The sequence below is a fragment of the Mesoplodon densirostris genome, chromosome 4 (genome assembly GCF_025265405.1).
Source record: "Mesoplodon densirostris isolate mMesDen1 chromosome 4, mMesDen1 primary haplotype, whole genome shotgun sequence".
Taxonomy (NCBI): Eukaryota; Metazoa; Chordata; class Mammalia; order Artiodactyla; family Ziphiidae; genus Mesoplodon; species Mesoplodon densirostris.
Genome location: NC_082664.1, coordinates 130533460 through 130551687, shown reverse-complemented (window position 1 = coordinate 130551687; position 18228 = coordinate 130533460). Strand labels below are relative to the sequence as shown.

Sequence of the window (18228 nt, the reverse complement as noted above, 5' to 3'; positions counted from 1 at the left end):
GCCTTGTCTATAGGGGGCCAGCCTTGATCAGGTACCACTTTGGGAGGTTGCTAAGCAGCTCTGGGCATCTGAGACACAGAAGGAAAATTCTAAAGGAAGGAGGATGGCTGAGGAGGGTATGAAGACAGCCTCGCCAGTTCAAGTTTGTCCAGAAACAGCTCTGTTCATTCACCATTTGGAATTTGACCGGGTAGATGTGGCTCCAGGGTGTGCAACTGAGCTCCAAGCTTTACACAAGCTCTGGGAGGCACACTGCTGTGCAGGAGGCCATGTGACTTGACACTGACTCTTCTTTGATTTCAGGCCCATTCTATCCATGCCACTTGATTCCACAAGCTGGAAGAATTGCTGCTCGCTCCATTGTTTCCCTCGATCCCTGTAAGTACCTCCTGGAGAGTACCCACTCTGTGATTTCCGCCTTCTTTCTTTTTTCCTTCCTCCCTCCCTCCATCCCTTCCTTCCTTCCTTTCCTTCTTCAGTAAAAAAAATTTTTGATACAATGAAACAGAACGGATTGACAAGTCCTAAATTTTGCCCTGGGGGTCCCCTTATCCTAGCAACTGCCTCTCTCAATTAATGTGTCTGTCACCTTTGCCTGAGGCTTGTGATTGCAATTCTAGAGGCCACTTTTTGTTTTTTTCTTAGACCCATATAGGGTGTGATCGGCAGAGCATCTCAGACATCACGTGTCCAAATCCCTTGTTATATATGAAAGGACAGATGCTCAGAGAGCGGGGAGACTCACCCCAGGCCTTTCCATGAACTTTTTGGTGGAAGAGGAAGGATTAGAAACTGTGTATGACACACTACGGCCTCCTTATCCAGGAACCGCTCATCCTCCCTGCCTAGGATAAATCTTTGGCTTTGCCAGCTCCTTGTGTGCTTCCACTGTCTCTAGTTTCCTCAAAAAGGTATTCCTCTCCCTGTCTGCAGGGATGCAGCTCAAATCCTTAGAACTTCTAACACAGTATTCTCCCTTTATCCAACCTCCCAGGCTCCAGTGGAAGTTAGGCCACAGAAGAATCACTTTCCTCCACTGGGCTCTATTCAGACCTCTCTCTCTCTCCAACACTGATAATCTAGGAATATCTGGGACAGCCTTCTCAAACTGTAGTGAGCATACAAATCCCCCTGCGGTCTGGTTCAATCGCAAATGTAGACTTAGTAGGTCTGGCATGAGGCTTGAGACTCTGCATTGCTAACAAGATCCCAGGTGATGCTGAAGCTGCCGGTCCATGGACTGCACTTTGAGTAGCGAGGCCCTGGACTCATGTTTTGGTCCTGGAGGGCTAGAGCTGAAAGAGACTTCTTGGAGAAGTGCTCTCCAGAGAAACTTGTAAGATGGTATAGGATGAGGCAGGGGAAGAAGCTAAGCCCAGAGGTTGAACTCTAACCTCAGCCTGATCCCAAGGGCAGCTCTAGAACATAAGTGACCCCACAAAGTTCTTCTGCCCTGAGGCAAGGGAGCCAGGTTTTTACACCGCGTATCAGTCAGTCATTGACTGTGGGCTGCCCTTGGGAGAAGGACATAACCTCCCTGGATAACCTACCAGGCATTTTCAGGGTTGGCAGCTCCCATCTGGTCAAGGGCAAGTCTCCACAGAAGTACACAGCTGTGAGCCATCAGTATCAGACTCACAGCAGTGGGAGGTTGGGTCCTCCCACAGTGTGGGGGAGCTGGGCTAACAGTCTACCACAGAGGCCTAAAACTCTTCCAAGCCAAAGGCCCATCCCACTTACTTTCATATTAGAGATTTTATCTTTGAAAGCTGTGTATATGTACATAGAAAAAGAGAACTAGAAATATATACACAAGCTGTTCCCAACAGTGATCTCAAGTCAACTTCCTTGTCTTTTTCTGCATCTTTCAAACTTGCTACAGTGAACATGCACTAATATAAAGCAGCAAAGTAAACCACTGATACCCCAGCTCAGGATCTTAGAGAACATTTTAATTTAATAACTATTTATTGAGTGCTGGTTATTCCCATTTACACTGCTGTGTGATCCTGATCAATGTTTATAATGGGATAGTAATGACAGGGCACAAGTCTGAAATGCAGTTTGTGGCAAAGAGAAATTATAGACTATTCAGTACAGTTTTAAGTTTGAATTTATTTATTTTTCCAATTCTCTGAAATTTGCTCATCTGCAAAGCAAATGCCCTGTAACTGGAACAGCCTGTCCATGAGGTTTAGCATTGCAAACTCTTGCTCCCCTCAGGTCTTGGCCAAAGGGCAAACAGAACTCGGACCTCCCGACTCCTGCTGGTTCTCAAAGACCACACAGCCTGTCTGTGTGCCATGAGCTATTTTCATTTCGACAGTCTTCCTCCCTTTTTTTGCGCTGCCTAATTAAGCAATCAAGTTAATTGAGATTAATGGCTGGCTATTTAGTAGGGATTAATAACTTGCAAAAACTCCCTTGGGTTTGGAACCCAGCTCAGAGCAGCAGAAATGCTCCTTGGGAAAGCTGGAGACACGCGGTGGCCAAGCTGAACCTCAGCCCTCGGGCCTCTCCTCTCACTTCTCCCTGCTCAGGCCTCTGGAGGCAGTGGGATGCTGAGGGCAAGGAGGTGGGGAAGGAAAAGCTGCCATATTAGCCTGGACTTCAGTGCTGCTCTCTGAGCTGCAAGGCTCTACAGCTCCTGCCCACACCACAGCCAGCACCCTCTGCTGAGCAAGATGCAATCCCCCCATGTCCAGGAGCTGGGTCCCCAACTTGTGAGTGTGCCCCAGGGGCCTGGGCTCCTGATGAGTGCTCAGGAACCTCCAAGTCCTGACTGCTTCTGGGTCTCATGGTCTCAACCCTGGTTCCTTTGTTTGCTTGTTTGTTTTTATTGCAGTATAGCTGATTTACAATTTTGTGTTAGTTTCTGGTGTAGAGCAAAGTGATTCAGTTATATATATATATTCTTTTTCAGATTGTTTTCCATTATAGTTTATTACAAGATATTGAATATAGTTCCTTGTACTATACAGTAGGACCTTGTTGTTTATCTGTTTTATCTATATATACAGTAGTATATATCTGCTAATCCCAAACTCCCAATTTATCCCTCCCCTGTCCTTTTCCCCTTTGGTAGCCATAAGTTTGTTTTCTATGTCTGTAAGTCTATTTCTGTTTTGTAAATGAGTTCATTTGGTATCATGAAGTTCGTTTGGTATCATGAGTTCGTTGGTATCATTATTTTAGATTCCACATATAAGTGATGTCATATGACATTTGTCTTTTTCTGTCCGACTTACTTCACTTAGTATGATAATCTCTAGGTCTGTCCATATTGCTGCAAATGGCATTATTTCATTCTTTTTTATGGCTAAGTAATATTCCAGTGTATGTATATACCACATCTTCTTTATTCATTCATCTGTTGATGGACACTTAGGTGCTTCCATATCTTGGCTATTGTAAATAGTGCTGCTATAAACATTGGGGTACATATATCTTTTTGAATTATACTTTTCTCCAGATATATGCCCAGGAGTGGGATTGCTAAATCATATGGCAACTCTAATTTTAGTCTTTTAAGAAACCTCCATACTGTTTTCCATAGTGGCTGCACCAATTTACATTCCCACCAACAGTGTAGGAGGGTTCCCTTTTCTCCACACCCTCTCCAGCATTTGTTATTTGTAGACTTGTTGATGATGGCCATTCTGACTGGTGTGAGGTCATACCTCATTGTAGTTTTGATTTGCATTTCCCTCATAGTTAGCAATGTTGAGCATCTTTTTGTGTGCCTTTTGGGCAATCTGTGTGTCTTCTTTGGAGAAATGTCTGTTTAGGTCTTCTGCCCATTTTTTGATTGGATTGTTTGGTTTTTTTGTTATTGAGTTGTATGAGCTATTTGTATATTTTGGAAATTAAGCCCTTGTCGGTCACATTGTTTGCAAATATTTTCTCCCATTCCATAGTTAGTCTTTTCGTTTTATTTATGGTTTCCTTTGCCGTGAAAAAGCTTATAAGTTTGATTAGGTCCCATTTGTTTATTTTTGCTTTTATTTCTACTTTTGCCTTGGGAGATACACCTAAGAAAACATTGCTACAATTTATGTCAGAGAATGTTTTGCCTATGTTTTCTTTTAGAAGTTTTATGGTGTCATGTTTTATATTTAAGTCTTTAAGTCATTTTGAGTTTATTTTTGTGAATGGTGTGAGTGTTCTAACTTCACTGATTTACATGCGGGTGACCAGCTTTTGGGGGGAGCTTTTTAAAAATGCTGATGCTCTAGTCATACTCCAGGCATTTGGATTTAATTGGTCTTGCAACTGGGGGGCCATTTTGGTAAAAGTTTCCCAGGTGAGTCTAATGTGCAGACATTGATAGTGAGATCAAGGAGTATTTGTAAGCAGGTTGGCGTGGAAGAAAGAAAGAAATTGAACCACAGCCAGGGATAAACCACTGACACCAGGGCGTTATCATATTGAGGGGAAACACGGCAATCAGAGCAGGACGGGAGACACACCAAAGGCAGCTGCGCCTCTCTCTCGTCTGGCAGCTGTGGAAGGATTCTGGTTGTTCCTTCTCATCCTCAGTGGAAAAAGAATCGGTGACGTGGATTTTTCTGTCCTTTTTTATCTGGACTGATCCCCTTGGCTCACTCAGCAGAGGCCTCAAAGAGGTGGGACCACTTGTCTCCCATAAACTGCAGCCAGCCTGCATGCATTGATGTAGGGAAGGCTGCTCCAGCTGCCACCTGCCGCCCCTCCCCAGACGGACAGACTCTGTCCCCTCCCATCCCACAGTCACTTAGCCTGCAGATCTGACATGGGCATAGGAGCCAGACTCCAGGGGGTACCCAGGCCTGCGGGCCAGATGATGATTCCAGTGTTACAAGACCCCTTTCTCCCTCCTTCTAAACATCAAAGGCTTCCCAAAACATAATTGTGTGGCTCTGGGGCAGAGACCTTTGGAAAGAGGTGGGAGGCTGTGCCTATCGAATTGAGTGGACTGAGAATGCTAAATTGATTGTTGGTAGGAGAAGCCAAGAACCATCCATCTTGAGGGGTAAAGGGGAGTAGAGAGAGAGAGACGCTCCTTGAGAGCTTGGGGGTGTTTTGAGATGGGACAATGAGAGACCTTGGAGCATCCACTCTACTCTCACAAGGTGGGTGGGAGCAGATGTGTGCGAGCCCACGATTCTAAACGTTTGGTTACGCTTCTTGGATATATTGATACAATCCCCTTAGATGTTTTCCAAGAGAAAACAGAAACAATTTAAATTGCTTTTCCTTTATATTTGGATGTAGGGCCAGTGTTACTTCTGAATGAATGCAACACCTCATGAATGAAAGCTAAAGCTTAAACCGAGAGTCCCGAGTTTATTCTGGGACACAAATATCTGCCAGGTGCAGGTGAGTGTTGAACTGACGACATAGCAAATGCCCAGCAGCACAGTGCCTGGCACAAAACGGACAGGTCCCTGCTAAGTGCTGGATCCCACTACACCCTCCCACATCCATCCTTCCCTAAGCTGATCCGAGAGAACCTTGTGTTAGCCTAACTGCATGACGCAGGCTGTGTCTCTTTAAGGGGTGACCGGAGGTTTTGTGGCCTCCTAGGAAATGGCTTAAGGACAGTCGTGACCTGGTGGCAGGGGTACACTCACACACAGGCAATATTGCAGGGTGAGGCTTACGGACAGTTTACTCTGGGTACCAATATTCCCTGGGAAGGTGAGACCCTGGATGGCTTCCTCTGAGGTGTGGTCACCCAAGTGACCCCTGTAGCCGCCATCCGTCCACCCACACCCTGTCCCTGTCCCTGGCTTGCTCTGGCTCTCCTTTCAGGCTGGGCTCTGGCTGAGCCTGCAGGGGCTGCGGTGGAAGCGGCGAGTTGCCGTTGGACACTCCAAGATCAGTGTCTGTAATTTGGCTTGGAGAGAGTGGCCATCCAGATGCAGGCAATTTTGACTTTGATGTGAGCAGAATTATAAAGAATCGTAAAGAGAGCCTATGATTTGGGCTGAAACCCTGCCAAGGCATTCGGGTCCCAGCCCTGGGTCTTCCTGAAAAGAAATACTTGAGAAGTAAAAATCCTTAACCCCAGCTGGCAGCAGCCTGTGGGACTGACCCCTGCTGAGCATCCCCGCCCCAGCCCCACCCCCACCCATGCCCCGGCACCCACGTTAGCCTTCCTCCGCTCCTCATACCTGCTGCACTCCTCCCCCTCCCAGCCCTTGCCGCACGGCGCCCATTCTGCCTGGAAGTCACCCCTCCCGGCAGTCACCATGCACCTGGCCTGGCACTTCTCCAGGGAAGGCCCCCTGACCTCCACCCTCCAGAAGAGTTTGGGAGCCCCACTGTCCTTGCTCACAGCACCCCACAGCCCTTCACTGCACTCACCACCTGATAAGTGACATCTCCATGGGTGATTACTAACCCTCTTCTCCACTGTCAGACTGAATGTTCCGTAAAGACAGCGACCACAGCTGTCGTGCTCAGCCCGGCGTCCAAGAGCTGGTCCAGGGCACCTTTGCTAAATAAACGAATGAATAACAATGAGCTGGTTTGTCAATAGGACATTTTATGTTACATAAAGAGTGCATCACACGGTCCGAAGACAGGGATCGAGGTGGAAAACCTCCTTATACCAGAGGAGAATCCAGATTTTGTGAATCCTGAAGCTTATATAATTTGGGAGCCCCTCTGAAGAAAAATAAAGTTGCCAAAAACATGATGTGGGAGTGTGAATGGAGACCACGCCCAGGACTTGTCAGTGAGGAACTCTACAACTTCAGCCTCACTAGCTTCCTAGTAAATCCACCCGCTCTGGCTCTAAGTGAGGATGGCCAGAGTGAGTTCCAGAATACCTCTGCTGATGCACAGCTTTTGGGGTGTAAGGTGCAGGCCTCCCTCCTCAATGAACGCTCTGCTCTCGCCCCTCCCTTTCCTGAGCCTCAGTCCTGTTGGTTAATTTGGGTGCTGAGAGGTTAGAGGTGCTGGGGCGAAGAACAAAAACACATGAAGAGTCATTTCAGGGGGCTCTCCATGCCCCTCGCAACCTCATCTACATAAAGTCGCTGCTGCCTTGAATCCTTTTAGCAGGAGCAGAGGTCCTCTGCTTGGGCCTTCAGGGCCATCTCAGTGCTTACCAGAGACTCAAGAACAACCCTCCACAGCGCTCTCTCCTCTCCTGTGCTCTGTGCTCCACATCCTAGCCACCTGGGCCCCTCTGAGTCTGCAGCTCTGTTTTCTCAGTTCGGGGAGACCGCTGCTCTGTGCGTGCCCTCACTGCACTGTGGCCCGGAAGCTCTCCAGACAGTGAGCTGGGACTCCCTTCTCTCAGGGATCACTGTCCCGAGCTGTTGTTACCGAACCAAACTTGGGTCCGCTTGCCCACGTGCAATAAAGCCAATCTGCTGACACCGGGTTGTGGTGAAGGACAGTGCAGCGTTTATTGCAGGTGCCAAGCAAGGAGTCCCAGGCAGCTAGTGCTTAAAAGTCCCGAACTCCCTGAAGGCTTTCAGGGAAATGTTTATAAGGACAGGGTGAGGGAAGGGGGTTGTGGGGTGTGTGATCAGCTCGTGGACCTTCTTCTGATTGGTTAGTGGTGAGGTAATTGGGAGTCAGCATCATCAACCTTCTGGTTCCAACTGGTCTGGGGTCTACGTGCTGTGGGCAGCAGACAGTTAACTTCTTCACCTGGTGGAGGTTTCAGTCTTGGCAAAACAGCTCAAAGGACATGGCTCAGGATATTATCTACAGTCCTTGAGGAGGAACTAAAGGTCCTTGACTTCGTTTAATGGCTAAACTATTATTATTTTGGCTTGCTTGACTGTTTTCCTTTCCTTCCACATTTTCTCACTTCTCTGATTAAATTTATTCTTTGGCTAAAGTTTTTCTACAGACAAGAGGCAGGTGGAGGACATGGGGGTGTCTATTCTGGGAAGGCCTCATAGGGTCCTGCTCGGTTACACTGTCTGTTGTCCAGTATCTGAAGACCATTATTTCCCATATTTTGTCTGGCTTTTTTTTTTTTAAGTTGTTTAAAGTGAGAGAATAAATTCAGTTCCTGTTGCTCTAGTTTGGCCAATAGTGAAAATCCACTTCAGCCAGCTTCAGGAATCTGTGTGCCAGATACAAGTGTAAAGAACTGGACTTTGTACATCAGTCATTCTGAGCAGCGTCCCACAAAAAAATGGCTAGTTCAGCTTGCAACTCAAATAGTGGCACAAATGTTTGTCCTGTAGACGTTCACTTGGGTACACAGCAGCATACATCCCATTTCATCACCCAGAATATTAAAAAGGCACCTCCTCAAGGGCTGAGATTTAATATAATTAATAGTTGGACTGCTTCATCAAGGACATGTCTAACTGTAACTGGCATTTTCTTTCTTTTTATCTTTTTGTTAATCCCAAATTCCTAATTTCGCCCTCCACCCCCATTTCCCCTTTGGTAACCTTAAGATTGTTTTCTACATCTGTGTGGCATTTTCTTTCTTTTTTTCCTTTTCTTTCTGATGAAGATGATGACTGGTTCACGCCCAGGTGCCCACCTTCACACCGCCTCTGCTTTTGCACCAGCAGTGCGAGTGTTATGCAATCGCCGTGGTATCACCATGAAAACTGTCTGGGCCTCTCAAACCCCCTGAAAGAGTTTCAGGGATCCCTGAGGGTCTGCAGGACATTCTATGAGAACTGCTGAGTTGGGGGACCCCAAGTAACCCCCAAACCGTGGGCTTGTTGGGCCTCGGACTCCCCAGAGAAGCAGCCTTGCCATGGATGCGTTACAGCTTTCCTAGTCTGTTTCTCATTTTCAAAAATGAGTTTCCCCCCAGTGTGAGCTTGGTGGTGTTTCTGTCCTCCCTGCTCTCTTTTCTGCCTCTGGAGCCAGGACTCCGGAGTCAGCTGCTGTCACTCTCCCAGAGCAGGAAGATTCCAGCAACTGTTCATGAATTTGGCTCATTCCGACTGAGTGGGCTGATGGAGATACTAATGACAGCCGACACTTCTTGATTCCTTATTCTATGCTGAGAAGTTGCAAACATTACTTCACACGCTCTGGAGTTTTCTTGACCTGCTGCAGGCTGAGCCCATCAAGTCTCTACTGAGGCAGGTCCTGTCCCTGGGAAAACAGTCCAGAAATCCCCCCCTTTCTTTCATGCTGTGCCTGACAGATGTGTGGGTGTGTGTTTATCTTTGTTACATTTTTTTAAAATTACAAAGTAATTCTTTCTAGAAGGTAACAAATGAATTTATTTTCTTCTCTGCATTTTAATTTCCTCTCTGAATTTATTCAATGGCAAGGAAAATAATAAAAATTTTGTCAAGTGTGTTCTCAGAGCTGGTAGCTATTTACCCCACTCTTTTTGAGGAAAGAATGATCATATGTGACCTTTTACATGCATCAGATCTTCATTGGAATGGAGCCATGTGTATAATGAATGAATGAATCCAGAGTCTCGTTTAATTAGTGCCCCAGAAGCTATTAAAAGTGCCTGAAAAGAGCCCTCTTCAAAGCTGAGGAGAGAGGGCGGGGCAGGGGGCCAGGAAGAGAAGGTTTCCAGATGTGAAAGGACCTGGGAGTACAGGAACAACATTGGAAAGCCAGATTGGGTTCCTTATCAACCTTTTCTTCTCCTCAATTCTGGACTACTTTTCCTGTACTTTTTCATTCCTTAGTCACATGGATATTCCCGGGAGCCATGGGAAGGAAAAGCACTACCCCAGCCTCTGTGCTGAGGCTTGTGTGACACCACGGCTAAGAGAGTGGGTGCTTGAGTCAAGGAGACCTAGATTCAAATCCAGCATCTGCCCCTCTTCACTGAATGCCCTTGAGGAAGTTACTTAACCTCTCTGAGCCTCAATTCCTCACCTATAAAAGGCAAAATAATAGTACCTAGCTCACTGGGTTGTTGTGAGAGTTACATATAATTTAGGGAAAGTGCCTACACACTAAACCAGGGACCAAGGTATTACTCTTCTTGCTCATAACGATATCAAGTTCCTGGTAATTCTCCAGAACAGTGGTTGGCAAATTACTGCTGCAAGCCAAATCTGGCCTCTGGCCTGTTTTTGTATGGCCTATGAGCTAAGAATGGTTTTTACATGTTAAAAGGGTTATTATAAAAGGAAGGAGAGGGCTTGCCTGGTGGCGCAGTGGTTGAGAGTCCGCCTGCTGATGCAGGGGACACAGGTTCGTGCCCTGGTCCGGGAAGATCCCACATGCCGTGGAGCGGCTGGGCCCGTGAGCCATGGCCGCTGAGCCTGCGCATCCGGAGCCTGTGCTCCACAACGGGAGAGGCCACAACAGTGAGAGGCCCGCGTACTGCAAAAAAAAAAAAAAAAAAAGAAGGAGGAAGAGGAAAGACTGTATTGAACATCTAGCCCATTATGGAGGAAATTTGCCACCCACTGCTTTAGAAGCCCAAAAGTAGGAGCTCATTTTCAGATTAGTGACAGCCCTGCCACCAGTATCCTCTCAAATGATCCCAAATGTAATGTTTCCATCTAAGAATGGAGAATTAAGTCAGACCTGGGCACTTGCCCTGGGGAGCTCTCCCCAGATTCCTCAGGTCTGGGTTGTCTTTTCCTTCTTCGAACTTCACCTTGTGCTATTCTGGGCACCTTCTCCTGTCCCCCCAAACAGGCATTCAGCTCCCTGAGGCCAGGGACCATCTCTTAGATCTCTGTGTCCATGCAACCCCTTGTAGCATATTATCCTGGTTATAGTAAGTGCTCAATAAATATTTATAGGATTGTTGGATTGGTGATTTAGCAGACACTAATAGGCTGCCCACTTTCCTGATTCTCCTAAATAGGAGAACCTCTCTGTGTGGCAAGCAAGCAGACAGCAATTAGGTACAAATGCTGATTCCTGGGGTCCCAAGGCAGCATGTCAAGTTACAGGTGTTTCGTTGGCCTCTAATGAATGCTGTGCCCAGTCCCTACAAGACAGCCGATTCCCTGAACTGGCTTTTCCCTGGGGCAGGTCCATAGCCCAGCCTGCCTCTGCACACTCTCCTCGGTCACCAAAGCCAGATCTGGGGGGGCAGCCCTTGCTAGAAGTGGGGTGCAGGCTGAGGTGGCCTTGAAGAGAAACAACCAAGGGAAATCTGGGCTCCAGGAGGTAGCAAGCGTTGGGGCACCCACCTGCTTACCACTGTGAGTGGACGACCATAGATGGAGGGCTTTCCACAGGATGTGCATCATCTGAAAACGTGGGCAAAAACATGATAAATGAGTGAAGTAAGTCAGAAAGAGAAAAACAAATACCATATGCTAACACATATATATGGAATCTAAAAAAAAAAAAAAAAGGTTCTGAAGAACCTAGGGGCAGGACAGGAATAAAGACACAGACATAGAGAATGGACTTGAGGACACGGGGAAGAGGAAGGGTAAGATGGGACGAAGTGAGAGAGTGGCATGGACATACATACACTACCAAATGTAAAACAGATAGCTGGTGGGAAGCAGCCACATAGCACAGGGAGATCAGCTCGGTGCTTTGTGACCACCTAGAGGGGTGGGACAGGGAGGGTGGGAGGGAGATGCAAGAGGGAGGGGATATGGGGATATATGTATATGTAGAGCTGATTCACTTTGTTATAAAGCAGAAACTAACACACCATTGTAAAGCAATTATACTCTAATAATTATACTCCAATAAAGATGTTAAAAAAACATGATAAATGATTTATTAATACTGTATTACCATACATGACAAACTAATAGAACCTGTTTGAGACGTGGTGGCCAGCCTGTATATGTCTGGCACTGAGCTAGAAGCACTTAACAGGTATCATTTAATTTAATCCTCACACTGTCCTAAGAAATATTTACCACCAGTTTACAGATAAGGAAACTGAGGCTAACAGACTGCCTCTGGCCCATGTCACACAGCTGATTAGAGGCTGAGGCCAGATTTGCACCCAAGTCTATCTGACCTCAAAGCTGGTTCCCTAAGGACCCCCCTGTGTAGGAGACAACTTGCCAAATACTGTGGAGACCAGGAAAGGGATGCATGTCAGGCCCTGCCCAGAAACAGCTCACCCTGGGTCACAAAGACAAGATAGACAGAGATCCGAAGGTTGGGAGAACCTTGTCTCTAGGGAGCCCAGAAGGCTTCTTGGAGGAGGTGAGCCTGATCCTCTGCAGGCCTGTAGGCCAGTCGGGCCTGCTGGGGGCAACTGGGGGATGGGGGGCCGGCAGGAATGCCCAGAGCAGGAAACCAGGCAGTATCCTGAACCTACCCTGATCCTAGGCCGATCAGACCTGGATGGGAGCCAGCAAGTGAACTCATTTCCCCAGGCTGGCTCCGAGCCACGGTGAAAGGACTTGGCCCAGGGATTGGGACTCAGGCTCAGCCCACTTGTCTGGTTTTGCAATAGCTGACTCCTCTGCTGCCCCAGCCCTCCCTAGAGGCTTTCTCCTGCTCTACCCAGCACACTAATCTCCTGCTGAAAGACACGGCCCTCCTGGCATGACAGCCCAGAACGTGGGCTGAGGACATGTGGCACTGGCCCAGTGATCCCTTCCCGGGCCTTGGGGACTGAAAAGTAAAGTAAAAAGTGACCCCACAGACATCCCCTGCAGAGCGAGAGGGAAGTGATTTAGCTCCCAAGGCCTTGGGAAGCCCCTCACCAATGGCCATTATCGTATTATTATTGTTGCCATCATCACTGCTGGCTTCAGAGTCTCCCACACTTTCTTGAATAACTTTCTTCCCCTTTCCTTGACTCCATTCCTTTCCACCTTTCTCTGTAGCATCTACCTCTCCCACTCGGCTTCCCCTCTGTCCCAGGCTTCAAAATATATCTTCCCTTGTCTTATTCCATCAGCACCTGGGGAGTCCCTGAGACTCAAAGGCATCCTTTTCTAACAGATGGTTGATCTGTGAGTTAATCTGCTAACCGAGCCCATGCTGACATGTGAGAGAGGCAGGTGGCTCCACATGTGGCCTCTCACACACAGTATGTGGAAGACACAGACCTTACTCTAATACATGTTTATTGAACAACTATTTAGCGCAAGGCACTGTGGGGGACTTTGTCAGTGTCCTCCAAAGCTGAGAAGGTTACTTGAGAAGGATACTGGAAGAGGCATTTCCTGAGCTTAGTTCTCATGTCTGTCTGTCTGTCTGTCTGTCTTTGCGATTTGTTCATGTTTTCATATTTCAGCTGTCAGATCTAACTCTTCCCTGGGATCAGGGACACAGTCAGGAGGATACAAGAAAAAGAATGGCAGAGGGAAAAACAAAGAGAGCCCACAGAAACCCAAGCTGTGTATGAAAAAAGAGAGGCAATGCTGAGCTGTGGCCATGGGACTCTTTCCCTTCCAACATCAACCACGGTGGGGAGAAAGAGGGTGAAGGATGTCCTCCACCCCTAGTTAGAGCTGCCGGGGATTGTAGAAAGTTCCACCAGAGGCCTGGCCCACAAGGATTGAGACGAGAGCCTGGGTTGTGTTTTAGATATTAGGCAACTGAAAATAGAGTCATGAGCCCACTCTCTTCTCAATCCCATGGGCCTCCCTGGAAAGCCATGCTCCAGAACAGTCTGGGACCCACAGAGAGAAAAGCCTGAGTAATCACACCAGTGTAACGAGAGATCCTTCTTATCCATCAATGTGACTCAGCCCTGTGCCACAGTAAACTTTCCTTTTTGTTTCTGTGAGCACCGCAGCAGGGCTGGGTTTCCTGCCCTGGAGAGAGACCCGCCAGCTCACTCTGTTCCCTGCAGTCTCCTCTCTCTCCTCTGAAATTCCTGGGAAGAGGCCCAGAGCAGAAGCCAAATTGATGCAGAAGATGCACCACGATGTGGTTGGAGCCCAGAAACTCACTGTGGGCACAAGGCTCCTTGGGGGCTTAGCAGCCAGCAGTCCTGCTTGTGTTCCAGAAGCTCTAGGATGGATGTGCCCTCCTAACTTAAGCCAGAAGGACCCTGAGGAGATCTCTCTACTAACTTGCAGAATCAAGAGATTTCTTTTATTCCCCCTTTTCCTTTTTTTCAAAAATCATTCTTTGGAAGCTGCTGCATAGTACAGGGAGATCAGCTCTGTGCTTTGTGACGACCTAGTGGGTGGGATAGGGAGGGTGGGAGGGAGCCTCAAGAGGGAGGGGATATGGGGATGTATGCATATAGCTGATTCACTTTGTTATACAGCAGAAACTAACACAATATTGTAAAGCAATTATACTCCAATAAAGGTGTATAAAAAAATCATTTTTTCAGGCTTCCCTGGTGGCGCAGTGGTTGAGAGTCCGCCTGCCGATGCAGGGGACACGGGTTCGTGCCCCAGTCTGGGAGGATCCCACATGCTGCAGAGCGGCTGGGCCCGTGAGCCGTGGCCGCTGAGCCTGTGTGTCCGGAACCTGTGCTCCGCAATGGGAGAGGCCACAACAGTGAGAGGCCCGCGTACCCCCCCCCCCCAAAATCATTTTTCGACAGTGGAGAAGCTTTCTAATTTTTTCCTAATTAGGTAAATAATATATACTCTATATTATATTTTTTAATTGAACACCACAAAGAAGTGCAAGGAAAATAAAAATCGCTTGAATTCCCACCACACTGAGCTATCACCACTAATAATTTAGTAGCCATCATTTCATTTGTCATTATATGCAGATACACACACACACACACACACATATCTTAACATGAAAAGGTGTCACACTTGATGCTTAATCAGAGACACTTTGACAGTGTGTTTTTGTTTAGGTTTGGTTTAGTTTGGTCTGGTCTGAGCTGGTTTAGTTTGGTCTGCTCTGGACTTGATTGACTTGGTTGGGTTTAGTCGGGTTTAGTCTGGTCTGGTTTAGTTTGGTTTGGCTTGTTCTGGTCTGATCTGGTTTGATTGGTTTTAGTTGGATTTAGTTTGGTTTGGTCTGGTCTCATCTGTCTTGATTTGGCCTGGTTTGGTCTGGTCTGGTTTGTTCTGATCTAGTTTGGTTTGGTTTCGTTTACTCTTATCTGGTCTGATTTGGTCTCATCTGGTTTGGTTTGGTTGAACTTACCTCCCTGGTTCCCTCCTTGGCATGCATCCTCAAGTACCTTTCTTCATGAGGGGACTGGGAGCATAGTTTATTTCACAGAAACTGAGACTTTGCTGTATACGTCTCTCCACACCTTGCCTTTCTTTTTCCTGATACCTCCTGGAAATCCCTCTGAGTCAGTTGGTATAGATCCAACTCATTCCCTTTAATTGTTGCCCAATATTCCATGGTATGTGTGGACCCTATACACTCAGTCATTTGTCCACCAAGAGGCTGTGGCCTGATTTCCTGTGTTTGGCCACTGCACATGTGTTTCTGTCAATGCCAGTATGCTATATACACCTCCAAGGACAGCATTCACATAACTGTGCCACCCTGCAATTAATATCCTGTGACTAGTCTTCCATTCTGATACTTTTATTCCTATGAGATGCACACCCAACAGTGAGATTGCTGGGTCAGAATATATGTGTGTTTTTACTTGTAATAGGTGTTGCCATATTGCTTCCCTCTCCTCAAAAAAAAAAAAAAAAAGTTGATAACTTATATTTCCATTGGCAGTATATGAGCAAAAATTCTCATCATCTCCGAATTCCAACAATATCTCATTGTTACTTTATTTTGCATTTTCTAGATTGGTAATGAGGCTGAGCATCTTTTCATATGTTTATCAATCAGTTTGGATTTGCTCTTTAATTTTTCTATTGAGCTACTTATCTTTTTTATTTAATTAATAAGAATTTTCTATTATAGATTTTCATCCTTTATCTGTCATATGTGATGCACATCTATTCCCTGACCCCAACTTTATTTGCTTTTTTATCTTATTTATAGTATCATACATTTATTTCAAATTTAATGTAGCAATTTAATGTGGTAATTCATCTATTTTTCATTTATAGCTTTTAGGTTTATTGTCTTAGTTTGAAAGGTATTGCTATTCCCTAGATTATACATGTTTTCCTAGATTTCAATATTTTTTTGTTCTATTTTTTACATTTAGGCCTTTAATCTAGAATTTATTTGTAAATACAGTATAAGAGAAGGATTCAACTTTATTTTCTTTCACATGGATGGCCAGTGATGCCATCATCATTTATTACAGAAATATTCATTTGCAACTAGAATAAAATGTCACCCTTGTCACATATTACAGTCACAAACATTGTGACTATTCTGGTGCTTTCTGTTTGTGTTCTATCCATCTATTTGTGTGCCAGTACTCTTCTGGCTCTGATTGCAGAGGCTTTGTGGTATGTTTTAATACCCTGTAAAGCCCTCTAGCCTTGTTTTCCAGAAGACATATGAGCCATTGAGATCCCAATTAGAATTGCATTACATTCTTATTATATTAAGTTTTCTATCCAAGAATGTGGGATGTCTTTCTATTTGTTCAGCCCTTAAAACTTTAAATAAGACTTTAAGTTTTCTTCATAAAATTCCTGTACCTGTCTTTTCAAATTTATTCCTAAGTTTATTATAACTTTGATGCTGTTATGAATGAGTTATTTTCCATTTCTTCCTATGGCTAGTCTACTATTAGTTTAGAAAAAAACCTACACTTTAAAATAAAATATTTATCTCAGTACCAAGTGGCAAATTTCCTTATTAGTGCTGGGGGTGTTTTGGTTTTTTTTGTGTGTGTGTGTGTTTTTTACTAACTCTAAAATACAAGATGTAATTATAGCATAGCAAAATGGGCAATTTTATCTCTTTTTCCAAAATTTTATAGAAATTATTTCACTTTCTTGTTTTATTGCACCCATTAGAGCCTCCAAAACAATGTTTAACAGTAGTGGGGACAGTGTTCCTGATTTAAATGGAAATGTTTTAACGTGTCACCATTTGTAATATTTGCTGTTGTCTTTTGATAGTTATATTAACTATTTCCTTCTATTCTTCTTAGGATTTTTATAGGAAAGGCTGCTGAATTTTACTGAATGTCTTGTCAGCCTCCATTGATCTGATCACATTTTCTTCCTTTAATCTGTTGATGAATGTAGAAGTAGAAGTCTAAATAAAACATTAGCATTGTAACAAAAGAATAATATACTTTGATCCAAGGGTTTATCCCAAATATCAATATGTAAGGATATGTTGGTATCTCTATTCACAAGTTAGATTATTTAGTTTTTGTTTTTGTACTTTTTCAGGTTTTATATATAAGTTTACATATTGATCTACTCAAGTTTTTCATCTCATTGCATCTATTTTTGCTCCACCATTTCTTCTAGTTTTCAAATTTGTTGCTATAGTTACACCTGCATTTGCCTACAATTGCTCTGATTCCTTCTACACCTGTGATCACACCTCCCTTCCTCAGGGCTGGTCTTCTGTACTTCTGCTCTCATTTTCTTTTCCCCTTGGTCACATTTTTTTTTCTATTTTCATTGGGCTTTTCAAAAATAGGAATGATGGTTAACACTGAAATCTGGCTATTTAAAATCTTACATACATGTTTTTACTAAGTGAAGTAATGTGGTCGCCGTCCCATCTCTACCCGCCTTGATTGACACAATTCCTTGGGGGTCCTGACTCTTTCACCTGAAAAGGTGACCCCCCCACCCCACTGTGGCAGAAGAGGCCCCATGAGACTGTGAGCTTTTTCCAGATGAGAACTCTCAGTTCCTGATTCCTGGCAGAGGCCTGGGCCCTGCTGGCCCTTCAGGAATGTTGAGAGGAAGGATGCAGGAAAAGTTGAATTTGTCCCCTAGGATGGTTCTAAAGGAATGGGAAAAGGGAAGAGATGTTTCAGTCACGCTCTTGCTCTCTCCTTATTACAAAGGCAGTATTTACTCATTGAAAAAAATTAGAAAATATGGATAATCAAGAATAACATTTAAAACCACCCAACTCCCCCCGCCACACACACACACACACACACACACACACACACACACACACACAGATTAAATGTCACTAATACACACCACTGTTGAGGTGGTGGTTCATGGCAGCCGGGGCTCAGCATCGATAGACAAGCTCCACTAGCCACTCCGGTGGGATCTCAGGCAAGCGAGTCCACCTCCTGATCTGCATTTTCCTCATCTGTAATACAGAGAGAATACTTCACCACACAGGTTTGTAATAGGATCAACTTAAATAATATTTACAAAGCACTTGATACATAGTAAGAACTCAGGGGACAGGTATTATTAATAACATACTTTATATGTCCATTCAGTCTTTTCCTCTATGCAAATCTACATGATATAGACACATACACCTATGCAGTAAAAATGGAAGCTGGGTCCCGGTACATTTCTAGAATAAGCAGTGAATGCT

At 45.3% G+C, this 18228-nt stretch overlaps 1 long non-coding RNA gene across 4 annotated transcripts in view; it reads left to right on the top strand.

Moving 5' to 3' along the window:
* Positions 1 to 18228, top strand: part of LOC132487544 (uncharacterized) — a 139447-nt gene that overhangs the window by 58640 nt on the left and 62579 nt on the right. For all 4 annotated transcript variants that reach the window (XR_009531652.1, XR_009531651.1, XR_009531653.1 and 1 more), the window contains one exon: positions 304 to 378. This is a non-coding gene — a long non-coding RNA (uncharacterized LOC132487544). The remainder of the gene's footprint in view (positions 1 to 303; positions 379 to 18228) is intronic.